The sequence below is a fragment of the Emydura macquarii genome, unplaced genomic scaffold (genome assembly GCF_026122565.2).
Source record: "Emydura macquarii macquarii isolate MOO-44397 ecotype Brisbane River unplaced genomic scaffold, CSIRO-AGI_Emac_v2 contig_1230, whole genome shotgun sequence".
In the NCBI taxonomy this organism is placed as follows: Eukaryota; Metazoa; Chordata; order Testudines; family Chelidae; genus Emydura; species Emydura macquarii.
This window is the reverse complement of record NW_027131367.1, coordinates 6,040,455-6,065,186: the sequence shown is the minus strand read 5'-3', so window position 1 is coordinate 6,065,186 and position 24,732 is coordinate 6,040,455. Positions and strand designations below refer to the sequence as shown.

Sequence of the window (24,732 nt, the reverse complement as noted above, 5' to 3'; positions counted from 1 at the left end):
CAGTCTAAGTTTCCTCTAGCAGATCATGTGCCTGCATAAAAAGTCACTTTTTGGCAAGACCAATCCATTCACATGAAGCAAATGTTTGAAATGAACCCTGTTCTTTTTCTTGGAGACCTAGTTTAAAATATTCTCATATAAACTCATTCATATATATATATATATGCATATATAAGCATATATATCATGCATATATATATATAAGCACGTTTTCTCGAGTTCAGGAGAGCTACACTAGTTTGCACTAGCTCAGGATCAGGCCCACAGGCTCAACTTCTGAATTAAGGCCTTGATTCAGCACAGTTTCCATTGGGAAATTCAGCACATGCTTAAGTGGTTTGTTGAATAGGAATGCAATTAAGCGCACACTTAAATATAAATTATTTTGTACCCGGATTCTTTCATTATATTTCTGCATAACAATAATGTTAGAATAATTGTTAAATTCTCCAGTCTCTCGCTCTCTCTTTTTATTTATTTATTTTTTTTAGCTTCGCAGACCTGCAGTTTTTATATGCAATGTATCTCTCGTGATCTTGAGACCTAGCCTGATTTCCAGTGACTTCAGAAAATCATGCTTACATAAGCAGCGGTGCATTTTTCCTGGCTTTTGATGCTCCAGATGGTGGGAAGTTCTTGTTAAAGCATTTTACCCCTTTAGAGCAGAGCAGATGAGATTCTGAATGAACATTTAATCTTTGAGGATCTGCACCTGAAATTCTTAAATAAACATAATTTAAAAGGAGGAGAAACCTCTTCTTCCTGTGTTTGTAAGAAAGGCTTTTGTTTGTCAAACAACAAAGCTATTTTGCTAAGAGCAAGGCAAGGGCTATATGAGAAAATGACTCCCTTCGTTTTTCTAAGTTTCATTCTTAAGAAAGCACTACAGAAGTTTACATATGGGAACTGAGCTACAGCTGCTCATGTACTCCATATTTTAATAACTTGCATAATGAAATTCAGGTTGACATTACTCTTTTATCTGCACAATGTTCCTTTTCACTCTGTTTTCATACATGGGTTAATGATAATTCTCTTACAGAAAATGTTTATCTTATTTGTGTGCATGCGTGTAAAGGGAGGAGAGTTTTCTTTGCTATCATTCTATAGTCTCTTCTGTTAATGGTGTCAGTATATAGATGTTGATTGTAATCTCTTGTGTAAGTCTGATTTTTACAGGTAGTTCTTATTTGCTCAGTGACCCTAAAACTGAGCATAGTTAAAGCACGCATTCCAATTGTTTTGGAACATAATTTATTTTTAAATGAAGAAAACGATGTATTAATAGTAGTTTAGTCAAGAACCTCTCACCTTAAAAGTGATTGTTTGGATGTACAAGAAACCCCTATGACTTCAAAAGGTGCTTATCTATTTTCTTCTGAGGACCTGATACTTTTCAGCAAATTACACTGTTAAATTTTTGGCAAGATTGAGTAATTTATTTTACCAATCTAGTAAAAATGGAAGGACTGGATTTAATCGAGTGGCTGCTAAATATCAATCATGAATCACTGAATAATCGTATGACGTCCTTCTTAATGTGAATCTTTTACTGTGTGCGCATTTATCGTGTATTTCATCTTTAATCCTCATGAGCCAAAAAATGCAAAATGAAAAAAAGTATGGATAATGTAACTACATACCAAAAGGGGCCAAAGAGGAGTTCTGCACAGTGCAGCAGAGCTGGGTCCTCAGGAAATTTGGGAGATCGTACTGCCAGCGTATTCCTCGAGAGACCTTCAGTTTGTGAGAAATGTTTCTAAGTGTTATATACAGAGTTCTGGAACTCTGTTTTAGCATCACTAGTACCACACTGTCCTTTCTTTAAAGCCATTGTACTGAAGGAGCCTTGCCAAGAGGGCAGATGTCCAAACAGAGAATTCTTATCAAGGAGAACTGCTGTAAAACACGCCTGGAGGCACAGAAAAGAAGGTTTTTAAGCACTGGTCACTTAAGCACATTTCAGGACTATTCATATGCTTATGGTTAAGCATGTGCTCATGTGTCCTGCTGGATAAAGTCCTATGGGCAGGTCTACATTAGAAGTGCTATACTGACACAGCTGCAGAGCATCTGGTGAAGATGCGGTATGCCAACTGCACGAGAGAGCATCTCCCACCGATAGTGCCGGTGTGGACAGTGCTCAGGTCACTGTAACTTGCGTCACTCGGGGAGGTGTCCTTTTCACACCCCTGGGCAATGTAAGTTAGATCGACACAAGCAGTAGTATGGACTGGCCCTTAGCCCCAATTTGTGTTTAGAGCATAAAGTTCGTTTGTGAAAGTAGGTCTCTAATATAGCCCTTGTCACTTTACCTCCATTATTATCTGTGGTGAGGTAGAAGAACTTGAGAGATACTGAAGCATTTTATAGACATATGAAATAAATGTTTTGGAAGACTGTTGTTAGAAACATGGGTATTTGCTATAGATAGCATTGTTGATTGAAACTAACATTGAGGAACAGACAGATTTTAATCTCCTTTATCTGGCATTGAGTGACATCCTGTGAGACCTTTCAATGACTATTTCCTTCTAAAGGAAGAACATTCTTGCCGAAGGACTGAGTGGCTCTGAGAACTTTCTTGAGTGGTCACTAGCGTGATCTCCAAGTGGGGATGTCATAATAGAGGAATTTGCTTACAGTGGTGATGATAAAACTTCTGTCAGACACACAAAATAAGAAATGAAGTGAAATTGACACAATGAAAGAGAAAACATTTCTCTTCACTAAAAGTAAAGTTGTATATGTACCTTCCCCACAGTCTAAAACATAAAAGGTTTTTATGCAGTCATTCTGCATTTCTCTTTAAATTCTATGTTGTCTATTATCCTACCAAGTTTCTATTGAAATATCCTTATTTTATAAATGTATCTATCTAATCAATCTTGTTTTCCTTATAGCATCAACATAGTATCTTAAGTGAAATGAAATGAAATGAATAAATGAACCCTGGACTCATAAAAAATGCAAACTTCCTCCTTTGTCTGTCTTTCTATCTTTGTTTCTCACCCTCATACACCACATTGGGTCAGTGTGAGAGGTATGTTGAAGTGTTCGCTTTTGTACATTTCATTCTGGGTCTGTGATTTGTGTTGCATAAGATGAAAATTATTGATCATGAAGCTTGAGCCATAGTATCACAGTTCACCTTTAGATCTGTCACAGGGTGCCACAGGCCCTTTAAGAGGGAGCAGGACCCTTCACTTGAGGGGTCAGCTGATCTCAATTTCGTTTAAAAGAGGACAGCTGGGCCTAGAGGAGAAGAAAGAGACCTCATCAGAGCAGAGGAGCTGCAAGAACCAGAAGCAGTGAGAAGAGGTAAAAAGCAGGGAAACCCTGGGAGCAGCAGTAGTCCAGGGTGCACCGAGGAACTGTTTTTTATTTGTTTTGCCTATACTGGGAAATCTACTGCCTGAAAAGAGATTTTGGGTGTGGCAGTGAGTCCTTTGGGAGCTGAGGAGAAGGCCAGCTTGTTAAAAGGTCATGTTCACATCCTGTGGTTTGTAGAGTAATCAGGTTCATTAAGCCAACATTTTCAGAATTCAGTGTCTAACATTAAGCACCTAAATAAAAGTGTTCTGTTAAGATGTTGAATATCTGAGAAATGAGGGGCTGTGTATTTAGGTGACTGATTATCAATGTATGGTGCCTAATTTTGGCCTAAACTTAGACATAAATAGCTTTATCAAACTTTTACTGTGCAAAGAAGTTGGGTCTGAACATAAAACATTTACCATCATTCATTATTTGGTATAAATACGTATATGTCATATACATTTGTATAAAAGTAATATAAAAACATACAAACTGGAGAAAATCACCCAGTATATTAGACCTGCCTGCTTGAGTCATATATTAATAGCAATCCCAAAAATGGATTGCTATTAATAAAACACAAATAATCGCCTCAAACCAATCTTTTCCCTAATCCACCCCTTCCTAAAACTCAAAAAAACCCCTAAGCAGTATGCTTTTCAAGTCAGTTAGTCTGGGCTCTGGCAGATTAAAGGAGAAATTGAATTCTAGAGTTACAAACACTCATAGAGAACACTTTGCAACTAAAGCTATGTGATTGTTCGGTTCATTGGCCATTATGAAAAATTGGCTGGGGGGGAGATTGTTAGGTTGACCAAAATGAAAATTTTTCAAAATTTTTGGCAGACCTAAAAGTTGAAAAATTTCATCTAGGGATTAACAAAACATGTTGTTGAACCCAAAACAAAACATTTGGATTTGTTTTTGAGCTTTTAAAATACATTTAAATTTTTCTAAAATAAAATAAAAAATTTCAAAGCAAAAAGTAATTTTGATTTTTTTTCAGAATTTTTCAGTTACATTTTTGTTACTGAAACAATTTGATGAATTCAACACAAATTTGCAAAATGTTTTGTTCGACCTGAAACGACATTTTTCACCAAAAATAAGTTTTGACAGAAAAATTTTGCGCAGCTTTACTGGCAACCAGCCATCACCTTGTTAAACCAAGGGTGCTAGCTTGATTGCCTCCAGTGATCAAAACTGTCCCAGTGTGTCATGGGGAGAGAGGCACTCTCTCCAGTAACCAAGACCCAAACTGGTTCAGGTTTGGAGTTCAAGACCAACACTTTGAGCTTAACTCACAAATTACTCACTAGCCAGTACAGATTACAGCGTCAGTGGCTGAATGTGCTCATGACATAAAGCACACTGCCTAAATGTAGATAGCCTTATTCTGCACTGATTTAAACTTTTGAACGATCCTGCAGTGCGACTCCTTGTAGATCACACTCCATTAGTCTAAACTTAAGGTGAGAAAGACCTGCACGGTTTTGGAGCGCTGTATGTGAAAGAAATGATTGTGCCATTCTTGCCTAACGCATCTGAAGGACAGTATTCTTGGTCACAGCTTCTAAATGAGCATCCTGAACCAGCTGGTGATCCAGTATGAACTTGTGTGACAAAGAAGGGGTATATTCCCTTACTCAGGTACAAATTATGACTGTTGCCAATTCATCTGACTAGTTTCTCCAACCCACCAGAACTATCTCTGGCCTAACTGGATTTCAGGTGAGCCAGCCATCCTTCATCCAGGTCCTAAATTCAACCAGATACTATGAATTGGTCTGTTGAGTCAGCCAAGATAGAGATACAAAGTTGGGCATTTTTTCTGTACTTCTCCATTAAAATAAAGTATCCAATCAAGCACAGGAGGAAACATAGTTGGTTACATAAGTTCAGATGATTAGGAAATAGAGATGAAAGTTTTCTAAAGTGCCTAAATCATCTTTGAAATAGGGACTTGGACACCTGAGACAGCTATGGCTTTTTGAAAATTGTATCCTAGATGTATTCTAGCCTGCTGTTATTTCTAACTTTCCTCCTTGCCACAGTGAGGGTCAGTGGAAGATATTTACCTTTGGAGAGAATGTTACTTGTTCTAATGTGAAGATTAGAATGCCTATGCACATCTACACCTACTTAGCCCTTTAAGCTTGACAATCTTTTGTATGGCTAGTTACATTTATTTTTAAAGTCCAAGATGCTGTTTACTGCATATAATGCCTAATAGATGTGGGACATTTTCTTATGTGCTTTATACATAAGATTAAAAAAAAACCTGTTTGCAGAAAAGCCATATTTGGCCAGTTGGAATGGTCAGTGGTTTTCTATACTGTCATGCATCTTGCTTTCAGAATGGTAGTGGGAAAATTTTCATCTAGTGTTCTGGTAGGAGATTGAGTATTGCACTGGTTGTACTAGAAAAAAAAACCAAAACAAGAATACTTAAAAAAGCATTTTCAAGTGTTGAGACTATAGGATTGGAATTCAGGAACCAGGATTTTACTGACTTCCTGGATGACCTTTGGAAAGTTACTTAAACTCCCCTTGTCTGCTCCCCCATTTTACAAATTGGGCTAATATTTACCTTCCAAAAGTTTTTGAGAGGCTTTAGGCTGGGATTTCAGAATGTGCCTAAGGGAATTAAGCACCTAACTCCTACTGAAATTCAGTGGGATTTGGACACCTAACTTTCTTAGGCTGCTTCTGAAATTCCAGCCTTAATTCCTTACCTTTTGTGAAATGCTCTGCGATTCTTTAATGCTTTACAGCTGCAAAATTGTTTTTCAATGATTTCAGAGGGGTAATTAATGATTTAGGTAGAGTCTCCACATCACACAATGGGCTCTAAACATACGTTAACATTGGAGAGTGCAAAGTGGCAAAAGTAGAATTAAATAAAAGATGTATCCTGTTTTCCTTATAAAGAGGAACTTCCTATTTTATGTGGGTTTTTGTCACTGACTCAAGTATTCTGTTGAGAACCCTATATCCATCTGAATTAATATTCATAAGGTTGGGCAAAATCTCATTAGCATGTTGTGATCTGATGGCAAAATAGTTCAGGGCAACATATAATTTGTACTTCACCCCATTTAACACCAAATTGCAGTCTGTTAATAAATGGGACTCCAGGGTTTTCTAAGAAATGTCTTATGGAGTTATCTTTTAGTTTAAATAATTATGAAAAGATCATTTTCCTTCAGTGTCCCTTAACTATTTTAAGAAAAAAAATGCAGAAGCATATTTTAGCCAAAATAGAAAGGGTTGTAGCTAGAACACAGCTGCATTTTTTTAAAAATAGTCTGTACCTCTGTGCACATTATATATTCTTTGCATCACCACCATTTATTTCCTGGGTGTTGTCACATCTGGGGACAGGAAAAGAGTTGTCTCTGATGCAAAAGTTAGTCTGAGGGTGTGTCTATACAGGAAAATTTCCAGGCATACCAGAATAATTACTTTGCTATAGTTATACTGATATAGGTCCCTGAATGGGCACTATTCACTTTTATTTTAGGGATTCATGTTGGTAAAACTATAGTGGAATAAGTATTGCAGTACAGCTATGCTGGGAGATTTCCCCATATAGACAAGTCCTGAGTCTGTGAGGCTTAGCGCTTGGATTCCCAGTCTGCCTTCTAGCCCAAGACTCCTGCACATCTTGTTACATTCTGCAACAGGGCTGTAGGGCTGGCTGTATGCCCTTCTTTTTTTATTTGGATAATCCCCGCTACCCTCTTTGCCCTTTCATGTTTGGTTCCTTCTTAAAATAAAACAAATTATTTTAAGCCTTAGGGTATTTAAAGCATTCAGAATATTTCTGTCAGGGCGCCTGACACCTTATTTCCAGAACATAGTTGGCAAAAATGTACCTGTAGTATTTACAAATCTGTCACAAATGTTGAACTTTGGAAAAGCAGTGCTTTCTATAACCTCATGAATATGCTAATGTTGCCTGTAGTTCTGTTTTATCATCAGCCATGCTATGTTTATTAGCAAATAGCACTTGGAATTGTAAATAATGTTTCACATTTAAAAAAAAAAAAAAAAAACAGGTCTAAGATCCTCAGTGAGCTATGGAAACCATTAACTTAGTCATTGGAGGCATTCTATACCATTCAGTCCATTTGTCCTCAGCATACATCTTAGAATGTCACTGTAGCACTCTGTAATGTTAGAGGGCTAAGGACAACCCTGTGTGTGTTTGTTTATATTCCAGGTAGTGCCTAGAGGTTTCAGTCAAAACTGACATCCCATTACACTAGGCACTGCACGAACACGCAGAATGGTCTTTGCCTCAAAGAGTTTACAATCTAAATTGACAAGATAAAGGGTGGGAGAAGGAAAGTATTAATACCCTTATTTTACAAATGGGGAACTGGTGCAGAGAAATGTAGTGATTTGCCCAAAGATACACTGTGAGTTTGTGGCAGTGTTGGGAATGATCCCAGATCTCCTGAGTTCCAGTTCAGTGCATTAACCCCAAGAATATCTTTCGTCTCTATGAGGCAAGTTTCAAGAACCAAGCAACACTAAATCTGCATATAGCTCTATCATTGGAATGAGTCTGGAAACAGTCATGATCCTTTTAACAGACACAATATGCAAAATCAACAAAATATACATGTTCCAAAATTCTAGTAGATCTGGTAAAACTTAATAGAGAATTGTGAAAACGTCAGTAGTTTGAAAATGAAAAATGTTCAAGGTTGTTGACTACACAATTAGTCTGTCTCAGAAATGCTGCTGCTAGATTGCGTTATGTTGTATGCTTTGAGAGGAATACTTTGGAAGCCATGACTATTTCTGCTATAATATAATCTAAGTGTTTTACCAAGCATTAATCCATTAACTAGCCACATTTGTCACCTGTAGTGCTGATTATTATCTACTATTGGAAGTTTTTCCTGAAAATTAGATGTTGGAAATACAGTTAAGAAACAAGGAATTTTCAAAGTATTTTGCTTAATTTTGTAAGAAAGCCCAAGGAAGCAAATGGTGTGACTGAATAATGAGTTCCTGCTGCTACATAAATGCTGAGGTGAAACAGAGGCATTTATCAAAAGACAGCATTGAGGCAGGGCAGGCTGAGCTGTTTATTTTTAAGGTGAAAGACATTGAAATATAACAAAGTCAGAGGATAGTGATTCTATTTCCAGGATACCAAATCATCAATAATGAAGAGGACAATCAATCAATCTTTGGAAGGATATTAGTACAGTAGATTTACAGTTGTGCAATGTGCCACTTTTGAAAGAAGTATTTAGTAGAACTCTTTTCTTGCTTCCTACTCAAATTACTCCTGAAACTATCCTTTCCAAAAAAAAAAAAAAAAAAAATCACTATTTTTATTTTTAAAAGTTGGTTGATTATCTAAAAGATTTATTTAAAAAAAACTACTTTTTTAGGAACTGCAGAAAGTTATCCACCATTGTTTCTGCTAAGTGACTGTAGGCACCCATGAAAGGTGCTTATTTAAGAGCCCAGGAAACAGATAAAGCACAGTTACTGACAGTTAGAGAGACAAGGTAGGTGAAGTAATATCTTTTATTGCACCAACTTCTGTTCAAGCTGCACAGAGCCCTTCTTCAGGTTAATGTCAGAGCTGTATGGGGAAACTTATAATGTGGTTCAAACCTATTTTGGTGAGTCTAGCATTAGCAGTGTGAGAGTAGTTGAATCTTCATCCAGTTTCAGTTCTTTGCCCTTTTGTTAAGAATGCCAAAAGCTTGCCAACTGTGGCAAAAAAACAAAATCTAGCTGGGAACATTGGAACATTTTATATGTTCACCATTCTCTTTGATGCTTTGTGTGTCTAAGGAGATGAGAATGTAATGGTCATTGGTTCAGAATGTTGTGACCTGATGTTGTAACTGGCAAGCTATGAAAGAATTGCTAAATGCAAGCAATGTTTAGTGCAAAAATGAAAACATTGATCACAGTTTTTTGTCCCCCCTGTGACTTTACTATTTTTGTATCAAGTTAGTATTGAGTTGCCTTCTTATCTGATGTGCACTGATGCAGTAGGATTGACTGTTGCAAATTGTAATGTTGTTGAGTATCTGTGTTTTGACAAACCTACATAACATACTTGTTCTGTTCTTCAGCCAATGAGCAACCAGTTTATTCATAAGTATTTTTATTTGTAAAGTTTGCTGTGTTTTTTGTAAGTTACCTAATGTTGTTGTTGTTTCTGCTATCTGTATCCATGAGAAGGGACCAACAACTCACCTGCTACAGTCGATACTGATTTCCTCTCTGTAAGCCAGTGGTTCTCGACCCATGGCCCATGGGTTGCTTGTGGCCCAGTCAGCAAACAACTGCAGCCCATGTGACATCATCAGGGCCATACACGTAGTATATATATTGTGTGGATATTGGCCACATAACACATAGAGTGCTGCATATGGCCCACACTGGTAAATAGGTTGAGAACCACTGTTGTAAGCCATCTGGTTAGAACATGTTTTATTGTTTTTAGTGGTTCTGCATCCACAAACATCCCAAATTTTGTCAGTCATTAGAGGTCTCTTTCTGAGATGAATATGCAGTAAGATTCCCTTAAGGAATCTGAAATCCATTTAATTACTTTTGTAGCTAAACATTGCCTTAATGAGCAATTTAACATAGAGAACTTTTTCTGTGGTTGTATAGGAGAGTATCTTGATATAATATTTATTTAGTCATAATACATCATTTTCTGGATCTGTATTTCTTAATTTGTAACTTCATTCTTTTAATAATAATACCATTGCAGTGTTTTTTTAACAAGGAATATAGTATATGATTGAATAGACTACAAGCCACAAAACATCAAATCTTGAATCTCCACCCTGTAAAATGGTGATGAAAATTTACTAGCCCAGTCGTATTATCTGCTGCCCACTCTTTCTCTTGATATTTTGAAGGATGGTGAAAAGACCAATGATATTTTGCCCAGCAAAAAAAAGTTATTCATCCCAAGGGAGCGGGTGAATAAAATTTACAAGATTTTTATGGTATAGGCCAAGGATTTTCTATTTTCCCCCTTTATAATGGACCACATTTTGAAGTCCTTCCGCAGTCAAAATTTTCATTTATATCAGTAATAGTTTTTCCTGAGTACAATAGTGTGTGGACTTCAGGATTTGGCCCAAGATTATTGATTTTTAGGAGAAAGGACTATGTTTCAGATATGCTGCTGCCTTGATTCTATTATCTTGGGTGTCTTAAAAGTCTATCTTGGCAGATGAATTGTGTCAAAAAGTGTAAAAACAGAGGTTCTTTCAGGTTGACATAAAAGTTCACTTGAAAGCCCAATTATCTATTTTAATTGAAATTTTAATTTAAAGATATTCCCAGTTCTCTTTCACAGTAATACACATTCCTGTTGTTACAGATAATGTTCCATTGTATCTTCCACAGTATCTTCTCTTTAGAATTATATGGTTTCAAATGTTCAGGCAATCTGAATTGCTGAGCATCTGTAAGCACTTTATAATATCTTTGACATGCTTTGGGAGACAAAGAACTGAGTCATCTTTTTTTCCTGCAGTGAGCTTTGCACTCTGGCATTTCTCTTGACTTTTCATGTCTCAACACATTGAAGAACTTATCATGGCCAACAGCGAAATGAAACTTACAAGTTTTACGAAAGACTTGCCTACTCTCTGAACTACATTCCAGTATTATCCAGCATATCTTGAAGTTATATTTTCATTTTCTCCTGCATTATCGTTGTCTTCTTCAATGTTTTGCTTTTCCTACTGAAGTTACATTGCTGTATGACATTAAGTTCTCTTCATTCATTGCCAGTTCTGGGAGGGGAGGACCCAAAATTGTGTTGACCAGTGCAAAGATTATGAAAGATAAGAAAAAGATCTATAAATACAAAATTCTGCCTAGCTAGTGTTGCAGTTTTAGTTAATGGTTTGGTATACACTAATTGGACAATGGAAGAATGGTAAAAGAAATGTAAAAGAACCCCAAAAGTCACTGCTTTTAGTGGGTAAAACCATAACATTTAAATATTGTGGGCCAAACTCACCTTTAGTGTAACTATTGGAGTTTCTTTAGGCGTAAGCTATTAGCAGTATGTGAATAAAAAAGTCATACTATGGCTACTAAAACAGTAAGCTTGAGATAAATGTATACACTTTAACCAATGAACCAATAAAGAAGGGTGGAAAAAGACTTTTAAAAATTGCAATATGATGAAATTAATTTCTTAAAAGTTGCCACTTTGGGAAAAATAATAGAATGGCTTGTTGTCTGTTCCCTGCATTTCAGAGAAGATCTGCTCTCCCACAGAGCACTGGGACAAACATCCTGGGGAGAAGGCTGGGTTTGGAAAGACAGAGTTGGGGGGAAACCCAGAAACCATGTTTCAGACGCCTTTGTGTCAGGGACAGGTACTGAGAGGAAGAGCTCTTGCTCAGAAGTCTGTGACTTTGCTAAAAAAAAGGTAAAGTATCTAATGTCCTCTAAACACAGGGATCTGGCAAACAGTCTGTGCACAGCACTCTGTTGACTTTCCAAGGCTTGTTCTTTATTCCATTTCCAATGACTTTCTGGAATCCTGCCTTCTTCCTTCTCTCTTCTGGAACAACCTTGACTTGGGGGCTCTTCCAGCAGTGTAGGTGGAAATACAATATGCATGAACTATACACTCACCAGCAAAAGGTCACTGAAGCAAATAACATCTTCAAAGCAAACTTCCCACAAGATCACAAACATTTATTACTCCACAGTAAAGATTTGAAAGTTTGGCACAGTAACACAGGTTACAAGTTTTGGCAAATTAACATAGGGGATATGGACCAGGGTTAGTTATCAACATATATTTCTATACTTTTTTTTTTTTTTTTTTTTTTAAACAAATTGTCTCCGCCTAAGGGTGAGATAAACTAATACCATATTACACTGGAGTATTCCAAAAGAGAAACAGACATGCAACACATATGCACAAGTTACAATGTTATTTTGTGTAACAAATTATTTGCAAAATTCTTTTTAGTAATATAGGCTGTGATTCTTTGTTGACTAATCATGATGGTATCTGATAGATGGATATCAGCAGGGGAGGGTCACCTAGGACTTCAACTTCACATATGAAAAATGTCTTGCTAAAGTTTTTATTGACTTTAAGAATATTCAGATTCCCTTTTAGCATGTTCTGCTGGCACGACAGCTCTGCTTATGACTCTGAACCTCAAATAGATCCAGTATGAACGGGCAGGAAACACCAAAACTAATACTGCAGTAGGCTTTTCTGTGCATGCAAAGTCCTCATTAATATAGGCACAGCTTATTAAAAAACAAAAAAATAAGACACAAGAGAACAGACTGTTCTTCTTGAAATGACAAATGCACAGGAAAATAGAATGATCCTTATTAAAATGAATATTTATTGTTTATCATGGTAATTTCCTTTTTTTTAAGTTAAGGTAGGGAAACTGTTGCATTTCTGATACCATTGAGTGGTAACTGTGGATCAATGGTGAATTTTTAATGATGGCCACTGTACTTTAAGACATAAGATTAGCATCAGCAATGAGTGGCCACTATCACTGTCTTGTCATTCCTGGAAGGCATTGTCTTTATTTTTTTAGATATAGCTCTGTTTTCCATATAAAGTGAAAATGCATACAATTTCCTTAGCATTAAAGGATTAGTTACAAGGAAGTACTAAAGGAGAGCAGACTTAGCTGCCATGTATCTGCCACTTTCTCACGTGAGTTGAGTTTATAATAAAGGCACTTTCCAATTTACAGTACATATTTGCAAGGAAAACATTATGCAAGGACTTTTATCTGTGTATTCAGTAGATAAGATGGTAAACTCCCCCACACAGCCTAGCAGGGGACCCAACTTCTGCTTTTCTTAGTGAGCCTTGAGTGGCATGAAGCAGCAGCTAAGTCAGACATCAAAAGATACAAATGTACTGAGTCTAAAGGTTTGATTTTACAAACATCTTTCTAATTAGCACAACTTTAAAAAATTGCAAGTTCTGGCATTGACTTTCTCATGGTTTCATGCTCAGTAAAAGTGGCATTTTCATCTTGCAAATATGTATAAAAGCTGAAACTTACAAATACTATCCCCCGCAGCTGACAGTTTCTATCAGTTTTATAAATGCACTCCCTATTTTCCTTCTATCAGCGAGCATTCTACTGATTCCATAATCAGCTAGGAAGTGTTTTACTTAGCCAAACTTGTTCTGGAAGAACCAGTTCATTTTAGGCAAACATTATTATTAGCTCCACAGATAATTTATATCCAAACCAATTACTGTGGTTTAAGAATGAAACTGAATGAAGCAGTTCAGCTGCCTAGAAGATGGGGGGACTAAGGTAATAACATTGCATTATCAGTCAGCCCCAATCTACCTGCATCTTCAAGGAAAGGATCTTGATTTGCCCCTTAGTGGATATTTTATTCTATATAAATTAGCCAAAATATCACCACCTGTTGGAACCCTTGCACACTATGGAGCAGTCCAATGTTTATGAGATGCTTTGCAGGAGAAGCTAGGAAATGTAATGGTTTCATCTAGCCTTTTAAAAAAAAAGTGTTGCTTTGTCCTTATAGGGCTATATTTAGATTCCTTATATTTTTGTTTCTAAAGTTAATATAATTCATATCCTTTACAGTTTCCTTGCAATTCCCAAGGGTAAAAACAGCAGTTACAAGAGGCTACGTAATAATTTGAACCATATCAGCAGGTTCTAATTGACTGCATACCTGGCAACACCCTTGACCACTGCTCTTTGCCAAGAAGCCATAATCAGCTCACCCTTGATATTATATGTTTCCTCAGCTCTACCGGAATACCCACAGAGTCTTTACCCACATTAGTGTAAGGCTTGCAAACCAGAAAAAGACACAGGAAAACAGAAGGTGATCGATGTGCAGAGATTATAGTGTGTTGTGAGCTGTCAGTTTTAATGTTCTATGCTTTTTGTTTTCCTCCATTTATTTTATATACTATTTTTCCATTCCTATTACCCTCTGCCCAAACCTCCTCTCCTTCCTGGATATTGTAAAATTCACATTTGCAGGTGGTGGCTGGCCCTGGTGTGAGCTCAGCTTAGCCAGCACGTCTAATGATCTGAAATGTTATTGGCATCTACAGTTGCAGTTTTGCCTTCTGTTTCTTTAAAAGATTGCCTATGGAATTTAACTGCACAAATAAAAAAATGGTGGGGCTTTAGCATTTAATCTGTTTTGTTCTCCTTAATGCCTCTGCATTTTAAAAATGTCATCTGTGTATCAAAGATATTTGGAAGTATGTATATATAAAAAAATAAGAGAAAATTAAAAAGGCCTGTCTTGCTTAAGGTGTGCTATGTAGGTTTGGCAGTAATTCACTTAGCATTGTTCAAACATTCTAACCTCTGTAACATTTTCTACCTGCCTGAAAATTTGAAAATTTCAGTCAAACATTTGGAAACTAGAAGACATTGGCTTGTAAACTTTTTTCACGTTCTCAGCATCTTAGATGGTAACTTGTGTGTGTTTCTTTTTAGGAGGTAATCAACACATCAGAGGCTAAATACATTACAGCAGATAAATTTCAAGGCCTTTATTGGGTCAGTTTAGGTTATTGTACTCAAATGTTCTTTTCCTTTTCTCAGTTCTTTTCTCATCTGAGCTGCTATAAATCCATCCTCTTTGATAGACTACTGTCCACGGGTGGTCTTCCATATGCCCACAACAAACATGTCTGTCCTACTTTTAAACTCTTTTCCACCACCCTAATCTTCCTTGTCCTTTGATGAAGGCTGACACCTTCTCTATTCACTGTGTTCCCCTGTATACCCGTTAAAAGTGATTCCTTTAAAATTAAACTGCATTTACTGTCTGTCATTAAATGATATGACATGGGGGGATTCAGAAGATGAGCCAGCTATATTTGTTATGGACATGTAGGTAGGCTACCTACCCTCAGAGCTCACTGCCATAGCAGAACAGTTAGTAGTAGCAGGTGTAGAGTCTTTTCTAGGACCATTGTACAAGAATTGACAAATTCATCTGTAATAGAAAAATAATTATATTGGTTTAGCTGTTGACAGGGCAAATGAGTGAAGAAGAAAGTGGCAAGAAAAAATAGAAAAAAATAAAAAATAGAACTTGATCTCAGACGCCTGGAAAAAGGTGTGTATCAGAAAGAAATGGTCACAATAGACACAAATCAAAAAGGGGAGTTTGGCCACCAGTTGGGGATACAGAAACATGCCCAGACAGCAGATGTCTAGGGCGAAAGGAGCCTGAATCACATCAGTAATGTGAAAAGACACCATTTCCACCAGACCCTCAAAGTGCTTCCTTCATCCTATCAGTATCATTTCCATTTACTCTAACCTGGATCACAGCAAGCTGGCTGAACTGCAAGTCCTTACGTCAGCCAGGCACGGGCATAGCAAATAGACCACGCCACATCTTAAAGGAATATGAGTCATGTTTCTGCATATAGGTGACATTGCTACCCACACCACCTAACCTTACATATAGATTGACTGATACATAAGAAAACCTTTGGGCAATTGCCTCATTGCCACCTTCTGGGAATTCTTTGGAAGGAAAAAACAAATCACTGAAGAGGTGTCCTGTCAATTCTAGTCAGGGTCTACAAGGAAGTCAGCAAAGCTGTGTGGTCCATGGTATCAGAAGCTGCTGACAGATCTAAACAAAGATGCAGAGTTTTGTCCATCACTGGGAGAAGATCAAGTAGTGAAACTAGAGCGGTTTTTGTTCTGCTCAGAGCCAGATCAACAAAGACTTTTAAAAAATTATCAGGACTCCAGTGACACCAAATTTGCTTTGCTACAACCTTCTAAATAATCTCACCCAAAAAGGATAGATAGGTTAGAGTCAAGAAATAGAATATACATTTGACATTGCTGTGGCAAATTCTAAAAAGGAATTATGCAGGAAATTAGGAATTAGTACACAATTATATTTAGATTGTAAACCAAGTAAAGATAGACTTGTAAAATTGTGTCAGTTTCATGGGGGTTTGCTTTTTGTTTATTTTATTTTGCATCAGGGATTCTAGATTTCTAAAATACTGGGAAAGAAACCTAAAAAATCTATAGTAGATTTTTCCCTTCCTTTAATTTTTTATATAAGTCCAATAAAAGGATTTTAAAATGTAGATGTACTTGTACATGTAATTTATGCTGACAAGCATCTCTGCCATAACTTTGTGTGACTAAGTAGATCAGAGACATTTGGGGACAAGCGTACTTCCAATCAATGTGTTAGTATTTTTCCAAAAAAAATGTAGATAGGCAGTGCTTTATAAAGTATATACTTGAAAACCAGTTTCCTTTTTCCTCAGGCTAATAAGGTTAGATTATAGTAATCTGTTTGGCCAGCTGCAGAGGGCATTCTTTTTACCTTTTTTATTTTTTCTTTGTTTTTCTTTTTAAGTAAATGAGTTTCATCTCAACCTGATTAAAAAAATTAAACTTCAAACTGCTCATTTTTCACCCATTTATTGAAATCGGAGCAATTACATTCTCAAGTCTGGTTGCAAATGTACTGGGGCTGGGTTTCATGAAAGACTACTATATATCCTCCAGTGCCAAGAACCATCCCAGGTTTGGCTTAAAGACGTGGTTTTAAAAAGGTATTACTGTGCTGCCTTTCACATATATTGAATATGCAGGCTCAGTTGATTCAAGCTAGCTCTTGTTCAGTTCAAAAAGCAGCGGTTTGCCTTGCAAGTTAATGTAGTTGATTAAGGTTACTTTGAAAGGTTTAAAGACATTAAGTACCTTCTTCCTTTTGTGTGTGCAGCAGAACTAGGGTTATTTTATCTGCTCCTACTGCTGCAGGGAGAATGCAAGCATTCCTGAAAGTGATAGTTGGTAGTCCAGTTGTCCGCCCAATCAAGTACTACATTTTTATTTTATTCTTACAAAGAAGCAAAATAGCCTATTGATTAGAAATTTCTGAACCTTTAATGTTGGCTAGAAAAGGAGCAAAAGACAAAAAGATGCTTTCTGGAAATTTCGGACTCATCGGGTCTTCATGCATCTACAGCAGAGAATATGGTGATTGCTGCCTGTAAAGTGCTAAGTACCAAAAACATCCATTATCATCAATGGGAGTTGAGGGTCTTCAACATATTGCAAGATCAGGTTCCCCTGTGTAAAGACTGAATTGTTTAGCAAGTGGCATACAAATATGCTTTATCATAAGGCGGGAGCTCCTCAGAACCGTTGCTGGCCGTTTAGATAGGAACCTGTTATCTACTCTTTTTGAGTTACATTAGGAAAAAACCAGCATCTCATGAGAGTGTTTCTTATTAACTTACATTGTCAATAGTAATCTTCCAATGATATCCGATATCCACTAATGCTACATTCCAGGTACGTTTATGACATAGGTTGACATGTACCAAAAGCTTAAAACTGACCTTAGGGCTTCACAGAAAACCTGCTATGGAAGGACAGATTCCTTGCAGCTTCCTTTACTTATAGGTATTTAATGAAAAAAAAGTTATCTAGTGGATCAGTCAGACATAACCTTTATGCAGTAGTAGTTTATTTGACATTTAGCTTCATTGGGACACTTTTATTTTTTAATAGTCCTGAAATCAAACTGTGAAAGGCTGACTTTAAAAATACCTTTGCGTGTCTGCTTTGAGATTGATAACGAACTCTGCAGTTCAAGCTTTAATAACTGGAGGGGAGCTAAGAAACTTCAAAAGGTTGTGTGATAAATGTTTTTGACAATGCGTCAGCTGAACATTAGACAGAATCTTGGTAAATCCTCTCATTCTAAGTGGTTTAATTTGGAAGTTTTGAACTTTTTCTTCATAAGTGTATGCTAAGGATGTCATGGTATCTTTGGGTTTAAAAGATCCATTTTATCTAGAATATATTAAATACCATGTGTTTTCCCCCTACATCCCTCAAAGTGAAAGCAGAAAAGAAATTAAGTAATTGACTTTCCTTTTAGAGACCTCTGACCTCCAAATTCTCACAAGTACTCTTGACCATGATCCTAATGCAGCTTGGGAAAGACTTGCTTTAAAGTACACAGACGAGATATTCCTGTAGAAATATTGCAGTAACTGGAGTCTGATAGCTGACAAGCATTCAGATTGTCTTAATCACGACAACTCTTATGTGTTCCGGTAATAGACAAAACAGTGTTTTCACATGATAATACTACTGTTTGTTGTTTTTTGTGGGTCAGTGAAAAGGACGTGAAAGCCAATTTATTATTGCTGCATCCTTTCCCATCATCATCACTGCCATCTCCAAAAAAAAATCTTGTGATTTATGTTGTTTGATTTGAGTTCATAACTTTCCAGAAGTTATTCTACCTTATTTCACCTTGTACATTCCAAAGGGTGAAATGTTCTAAGGCTCTAGTTCAGCAAGGTACTTAAGGACATGCCTAACTTTAAGGTCCCTGTTGACTTCACTGGGACTGCTCACATGCTTAGAATTAGGTACATTTAAATACTTTGCTGAACAGGGCCTAAAAAGTTGGGCCAACAAAACCAGGGACATGCACAGAAATAAAAATTTGACTCCTTTTGGAGGGACACATTGTGTGCTGTGACCCTGGGGCTGGAGAAGCTTGTTTCTCTCTCCCCTTCGCCCCTCACAGCCCCAGGGCCAGACGAGCTCGCTCTTTCTCACACACACCCCTGCCGTGGCCCCAGGGCTGGAAGAGTTCTGTGCCCATGCTGATTACTGGGGGGTGCCCCTGTTTGCTCCCCCTTGTGTGTGCCCCTGAGCAAAACCAAAAAGTTTCCAGAAAATGCTGAAAATACACAACCCGGTATGTAACGGGGAGAAAGCGATGGAACATGAGTTTGCATCATTAGAACCAACAATGTTGAAAATCTGATCGAGAATATTCAGAGAACCTCTGGAAGACACCACTTTGGATTCCCAGATGAAATTTGATGGCCGGACTGAGCTGCTCGAGAGCCAAAGTATATAGAGTATTGTTGATACATCCCTTCTCTTCCTTTCCATGACTTGCATATAAGTCTTGAAAATTAAAAATAGGGTGGTCTTAGATCCTATGGCATTCAAGAAAACTCTCAGTAAACAATCTCTCCCTTTCATGGGTGGTTTGGTGACCTAGTAGCAAACTATTCAGAGACTAATACAGAGACTTAAGCATGATCTTGGACCCCAAATCTCCTTTTTTTTTTCCCCCTGCACTCTAGTGGTATGATCAAGTGGAGGGGGAGGAACTTTGCATTACACAACAGCTATTCTTACTGGCAAATTTAAGAAGCAGTATTGACAAGCTCAGAAAAGAGGCCTGGCCTAATTTTAAAAAGCATTCAAGAGTCTCAGCTAGGGCCAGATTTCCAAGAGCTCTTAGCTCCCCTGTAGGCACATCAACAAAGAAGCCAGGTTTTCAAATTTGCTCAGAATCCAGCCATTGTACTCAGTGGGAGCCGCTGAATCCAGAGCTCTTGAAAATCTTTCTAATTTTTGACCAAAGAAACTTGTTTTTCATGTTCATAGCAGAGAATGAGAAAAATATGTTGGGGGTCTTTTAGAGGCACATAACACCATGGAGAGCATATTTGTGAAAAAGATGTATTAAGGGGTTAACACCTGTGTTTTCATTCCATGGTGTGATTCATGTATGATCATTGGGAAGCAGTATCGGTTAGTAATTTGCACAAGAGATTAGATTTCAGGATTCCTGGAATCTATTCACAGCTCTGCCACTATCTTGCAAGACCTCGGAAAAGTCAGTCACTCCCTGAGCCTCAGTTTCCCCATCTGTAAGGGGTATATAATCCTTATCTATCTTGCATTGGTGATGAAGTTTAATTTATCATAAAAGTCTGTGAGAACCCTGGAAAGAAGGTGTTAGGTGAATGCTAAATATTGTTTCCGATGTTTTAATTTTTATCCCTGATGTACAATAAATCATCAGAGGTATCTGTATAGACATAATAGTAATTCTGATTTTATTTGTAGATTGTGGTTCAGTTTTTAAAGTTATTTAGGTGTTGCTGCGCTCAGTGTTGCAATGCCTAAGTGATGCAGATGTCTAAATCTTATTTTCAAAAGGGATTTAGATTTCTAAATCAATTAGGCGTTGCAACACTGAGCGCTACAAAGCCTAAACATCTTTAAAAATCTGGGCCTGTAAGAATAACTTGAGTGATTAAACCCACAAACTATTTTCAGAGCAGAATAATAAGATTTTTTTCTTTTTCAATTGCAATAATGTTGACCACTGGATATAGGGTAAGGGGGAAGCTTTGTTTGTGAAAACAAAGCTATTGTTTTGACACAGACCACAGAAATTTTGCCTTTCATATTGAATCAGTAGCCTAATGAGTAGTGTAGCAATAGTTCAACATCAAAGCAGAATTTCTTGGATATATGGTGTGTTGCAACAACAGCTAAAAAGTTCCCACCAGAAAGGAATTTTGCCATATGTGAACAACATACATATGTATTAAGTTAAAACCATAAGATTTCCTTTTCTTTACACCAAAAACAAGAGAGAAATTGAGTACAGAAGGTTTGAAACAGTCAGGCACCGGAATGCAGACAAACAGAAAAAAAACCAAAAACCCAAAGTCCAAATGCTTTGGTGGTGTAACTGGGCAAACTCCATTTAAATAAATGGAGCTGCATCAGTTTTGCACCAGCAGAAAATTTGGCCCAAATCTCAATCCTTGTACCTTTAAAAAACAACAATTTATACTTTTGTGACCCAAGGAGCACCGCAATGCTCTCTAATGATCTTCCCTAGTTTTTTTTAATAATAATAAACCCAGCCATCTTTAATATAATATCCCCCACAAGATCACTTGTATTTAATCAGGGAATACATTAACAAAGACTACAATTTTGTAAAAGGAGAGATTGGGAAGAAGTTTAATTGGAGAGTACCTGAGATTACTTTTGATGATAAACTTGACCTATTTTTCAACTAGGAGTTGCAGTTGAGTCTATAAATAGACAGTGAGACCACCCAACATAGATTAATTCTTGCTTGTGTGATCATCTTCAGACAGTCAGTGACCTGCCACTTCGTATACAGATGACAGAGCTCAGGGTTGCATCATTGCTATTTTGTCACAGTTTTAGATAGTCTATAAGTACATTTGTAGTTCTAGAACAAAATGCTCTGAAGTTTGTGTTTGTATAGATTTTCCTCCAGCTTCCAGAGTTAGGCTTTTCTTCACATGTTAGTGGAGAGAAAAGTCATAAATAATTTTAATGTGAATTAATGAAATATTTAAAGGGAGACCTATACTCCAGAATTGTTGTTGGCACAGATTTTGAGGGTGTAAAGTAGATGCACTCTTCTATGGGCATTGTTAGTGAGATAATTAAGACTACAGTACATAATTACAGTAGCTTTTATTACTGCATCTTTCATTAACTAATTACATTAATTGGGTAATGTATGTGAAGCCCTTTGAAGATGAAAAGAACTAACTATTATTACCCCTATTATTAGTATTACCCTACGTTGATCATAAGGACTGAGGTCTGTTCTCTTCTTGATGTATATGTATAGCTGCAATTACAGCCAATAAGTGTTGCGCATACATATCAAAAAGAGAATATGCCCCTATCAGGCTTAATATAATCTTGATGAACAATGACTTTCGTTTTTAACACCCTGCTCTTAATATGAGAATAACCTCAGGTCTTGTATGGAGAATATTTTAAAAGGCTTCCCCTTCCCTACAAGCCTCTCTTTTTATTTATTCAACTAATTATACTGAAGAGGAGGAACTGCACACCATATTCACTATGGACCCCAATTCTGTACCAATGACATGAATGGGAGTTTTGCCATTAACTTTAGTGGGAGCAAGAACAAGACCCATGTGCTCAGTAACTTACATAAAGGAGGAAATTATTTTAGTTGGAGGTTTCGGAAGAAAATACAATAGTTTTGCAGCAGTTATACCCCAGATACTTCATATTATGTAAAAATAGGTCAAAAGAGTTTTGGTTTCTGCCTGTTCAGTTCTTCCAAGACTGAGTTTTTATGCACTGAGTTTTCTCTCTTTAATTATTTCCTGTAGTTAAAATACGAGCAGAACATATCTTCATGTATCAGAACTAAAAGAAACCCTTTTTGTATCACCATTGTAGGCTTGTTCATTTGATCCTTACAGATCTCCCTCCTCCCACCCCCCCCCCCCACCCCCAAACTAGATCTTGTAACTAATCGCCTGCTGTGTTTCTCTCTAAAAAGTGATTTTGTAAAGCTGGCATCATGCCATTCCATATTTATGTTTCAGTGACTCCAAGTCAAAACTATATGGTTTGCAAGGTAAAAAAAACCACCAACCAAAAAACAAATTCTGCAACACGTTGCAACTTCTGATCTAAAAGTCAAGCTGAATTTTTCTGGTCTCAAATGTCACCCACCAACATAAAAGATTTTGTAGGCCAAGTTCTGCACTTACTAGTACACGTGCAGTCCTTTTGTCTCCAAACTCTGTTCTCCGTTACCAAGAGCAGATTTGTTCTTCCAAATGAAAATTTAGTTAAAAGTTTTGTTGGTGGAGTACAAGCCACAATATAATCCAGCTCAGAACTGTGCTGGCTCTGCCATGCTAACGGGTAAAAAAAGGAGGGGGAGGGGGGAAAAGCCTATCTAAATCAAAATATTCTGTTCACATATTCCAGACATCCATCTATCTGCTTATATGTCCATTGAATCTGAGTGTCTCATGAATATTAGTGAAAGCAGTATCAATATCCCCATTTTACAACTGGAGGAGAACTGAGCTACTTGAGAGATTGAGTGACTTGACTGAAGTAATACAGGAAGCCTGTGGAAGAGCCAAGAATTAAACCCAGATCTTCTGAGTCCTAGTTCAATGCCTTAACCACAAAATCATCCCTCCTCTCTTCTATCAGGCACGTGACTATCAATTTAATGTGTTCTTTACACCTTATGAACAGTTAATTAAAACTCAAAAACTTTTACAATATAACTTGGTTAAGTTTTTTCCATGTTTATCAATAAATCAAATTAATGTGCCTTTTTCTGCATCTGTAGTTCGCCCACTTTGTCGCAGTAGAGCTTATTATCTCATTTACATTTTTAAGTGCTTTTCAAAGTGTAGGATATCTGGGCTGGAAAGCAAAACATTTCATTCCTTTGTTCTCAGGCCAACACAAAGCACTTCCAAGGTCAGGTATGGTGTAGTCTTTCAACAGCAAACATGTTTACATGGCATTTGAAAGCCAGTTTAACTGAAAAAATACTGTCTTTACAGCAGTGATGTAAGTCAACTCAGAAAAGCTGAGAGAAAGGGATTCATTTTGTACCTTGAACAATTTAATTGATTAACAAGCTGTTAATGCATGTCAGCAGGGTCCACATGACAGTTAGTCCATGGTAGGCTAGCATAGGATAGATTCACACCCCAGCTTGCAGCAAACTAAATGTTCGTGCAGACAAGCTCCAAGTTGTTATACTTTTGTTTTCCATTTGGAAAAACTGAAGCTACCTTTGTGATTCAAAACTCAAGGTTGCATTTTTTTATTCTTTCCTGTGTCGTCCATCCCAGCAGTCATTAAACACAGGCATTGGTATTCCATGGGTAGAACGTTGCATTTTGAAGATTTAGCATAAACACTTACGTTTCCATAAAACAAAAGCTTAGCTGTGTTACTGAGGAATTGGGGTGAGTACAGTACAGCTTTTTTTGACTGAATAATGACTTTTGAACCCTAATCCTATGTTTAATTTTCCAAAAGAGAAGTTATATAGTACTCCCAAGGTATGCTGTCAACTGTTTAATGCATTTTATGTGCATCCTGCATGAGGAGAAAGAGGCTGGTGTGTTAGTTACAGAGAAGAGCTTGGTGAGTTCTGGATTCATAACTACACTGAGCTGCACACTCAGGAAAACCTTGGCTAGGTCTCTTTTTGTTGTTGTTGTTTTTTGGGTTTTTTTAGTTCATTGTGACTCAGTCAAGCTGGCTGCAAAATTCAATACAAACTTGGCTACCCTGAAGAGCAGACATTGCATCCAAGCTGTTCTCATTAAATATGAGGTTTTACACACTCAAAGGAATTTTTAGTGTAATTACTAAATATCAGAAGAGGTGGAACATTAGTCTCAGCTGAATAACAGGGAGTTGCATATATTTGAGTGTCTAATTTAACAAAAATCCCCTTGCGAGTTATCAAACCAAACATTTCATATTTCACAATGATGAGATAATCAGAAGGTGTTATTGCTTTAAGTCTGTAGCATCAATAGTCTGTGGAGCATTTTGAAGTGTTTTTGTCTGAAGAATCTTGCTAACTATAGTCAAGAATAATGTTGTTGGAGACATCTCCATTCAGCACAGAAGAGTATGACTAGATATAAAAACTTCCTCATCTATGCTGTTGGAAGTGCCCTTTTCATTGACCCTTTATGCAGCTTTACACTCAGTT

General features: G+C 37.1%; 1 protein-coding gene across 5 annotated transcripts in view; it reads left to right on the top strand.

Annotated features, from left to right (window-relative positions):
* The window catches only part of CEP112 (centrosomal protein 112), a 284,681-nt gene that overhangs the window by 221,110 nt on the left and 38,839 nt on the right, over positions 1-24,732 (top strand). The gene's annotated exons all lie outside the window — the stretch shown is intronic.